We start from the raw sequence: 2500 nt of genomic DNA, 5'->3' as shown, positions 1-2500 counted from the left end.
CAAGAACAGCCCAAAAACAGGCCAAAACAGCCCAAAAACGGGCCAAAACTGGCCATTTTTGGCTGCGCGAGCGAGCGGCGAGCGGCGAACAGCGAGCGAAGCGAGAGGCAGCACCGTCCCTGCTATACGAAAGCCCCATCCAGCCCTGTGCCACCCGGGGGGTTCCAGGGTGCTGAGATGGCTGACGTTTTGCTCCGCTCACGACGGTCACCGCACCACGCAAGAACAGGCCAAAAACTGGCCAAAACAGCCCAAAAACGGGCCAAAACTGGCCATTTTTGGCTGCGCGAGCGAGCGGCGAGCGGCGAACAGCGAGCGAAGCGAGAGGCAGCACCGTCCCTGCTATACGAAAGCCCCATCCAGCCCTGTGCCACCCGGGGGGTTCCAGGGTGCTGAGATGGCTGACGTTTTGCTCCGCTCTCGACGGTCACCGCGCAATGCAAGAACAGGCCAAAAACTGGCCAAAACGGCCCAAAAACGGGCCAAAACTGGCCATTTTTGGCTGCGCGAGCGGCGAGCGGCGGACAGCGAGCGAAGCGAGAGGCAGCACCGTCCCTGCTATACGAAAGCCCCATCCAGCCCTGTGCCACCCGGGGGGTTCCAGGGTGCTGAGATGGCTGACGTTTTGCTCCGCTCTCGACGGTCACCGCGCAATGCAAGAACAGGCCAAAAACTGGCCAAAACGGCCCAAAAACGGGCCAAAACTGGCCATTTTTGGCTGCGCGAGCGAGCGGCGAGCGGCGGACAGCGAGCGAAGCGAGAGGCAGCACCGTCCCTGCTATACGAAAGCCCCATCCAGCCCTGTGCCACCCGGGGGGTTCCAGGGTGCTGAGATGGCTGACGTTTTGCTCCGCTCTCGACGGTCACCGCGCAATGCAAGAACAGGCCAAAAACTGGCCAAAACGGCCCAAAAACGGGCCAAAACTGGCCATTTTTGGCTGCACGAGCGAGCGGCGAGCGGCGGACAGCGAGCGAAGCGAGAGGCAGCACCGTCCCTGCTATACGAAAGCCCCATCCAGCCCTGTGCCACCCGGGGGGTTCCAGGGTGCTGAGATGGCTGACGTTTTGCTCCGCTCTCGACGGTCACCGCGCAATGCAAGAACAGGCCAAAAACTGGCCAAAACGGCCCAAAAACGGGCCAAAACTGGCCATTTTTGGCTGCACGAGCGAGCGGCGAGCGGCGGACAGCGAGCGAAGCGAGAGGCAGCACCGTCCCTGCTATACGAAAGCCCCATCCAGCCCTGTGCCACCCGGGGGGTTCCAGGGTGCTGAGATGGCTGACGTTTTGCTCCGCTCTCGACGGTCACCGCGCAATGCAAGAACAGGCCAAAAACTGGCCAAAACGGCCCAAAAACGGGCCAAAACTGGCCATTTTTGGCTGCACGAGCGAGCGGCGAGCGGCGGACAGCGAGCGAAGCGAGAGGCAGCACCGTCCCTGCTATACGAAAGCCCCATCCAGCCCTGTGCCACCCGGGGGGTTCCAGGGTGCTGAGATGGCTGACGTTTTGCTCCGCTCTCGACGGTCACCGCGCAATGCAAGAACAGGCCAAAAACTGGCCAAAACGGCCCAAAAACGGGCCAAAACTGGCCATTTTTGGCTGCACGAGCGAGCGGCGAGCGGCGGACAGCGAGCGAAGCGAGAGGCAGCACCGTCCCTGCTATACGAAAGCCCCATCCAGCCCTGTGCCACCCGGGGGGTTCCAGGGTGCTGAGATGGCTGACGTTTTGCTCCGCTCTCGACGGTCACCGCGCAATGCAAGAACAGGCCAAAAACTGGCCAAAACGGCCCAAAAACGGGCCAAAACTGGCCATTTTTGGCTGCGCGAGCGAGCGGCGAGCGGCGGACAGCGAGCGAAGCGAGAGGCAGCACCGTCCCTGCTATATACGAAAGCCCCATCCAGCCCTGTGCCACCCGGGGGGTTCCAGGGTGCTGAGATGGCTGACGTTTTGCTCCGCTCACGACGGTCACCGCACCACGCAAGAACGGACCATAAACAGGCCAAAACAGCCCAAAAACGGGCCAAAACTGGTCATTTTTGGCTGCGCGAGCGAGCGGCGAGCGGCGAACAGCGAGCGAAGCGTGAGGCAGCACCGTCCCTGCTATACGAAAGCCCCATCCAGCCCTGTGCCACCCGGGGGGTTCCAGGGTGCTGAGATGGCTGACGTTTTGCTCCGCTCACGACGGTCACCGCGCCATGCAAGAACGGACCAAAAACAGGCCAAAACAGCCCAAAAACGGGCCAAAACTGGCCATTTTTGGCTGAGCGAGCGAGCGGTGAGCGGCGAACAGCGAGCGAAGCGAGAGGCAGCACCGTCCCTGCTATACGAAAGCCCCATCCAGCCCTGTGCCACCCGGGGGGTTCCAGGGTGCTGAGATGGCTGACGTTTTGCTCCGCTCACGACGGTCGCCGTGCCACGCAAGAACGGACCAAAAACAGGCCAAAACAGCCCAAAAACGGGCCAAAACTGGCCATTTTAGGTTGCGCGAGCGAGCGGCGAG

Source organism: Musa acuminata, unplaced genomic scaffold, assembly GCF_036884655.1.
Source record: "Musa acuminata AAA Group cultivar baxijiao unplaced genomic scaffold, Cavendish_Baxijiao_AAA HiC_scaffold_411, whole genome shotgun sequence".
NCBI lineage: Eukaryota > Viridiplantae > Streptophyta > Magnoliopsida > Zingiberales > Musaceae > Musa > Musa acuminata.
Note: the sequence above shows the minus strand (reverse complement) of the source record.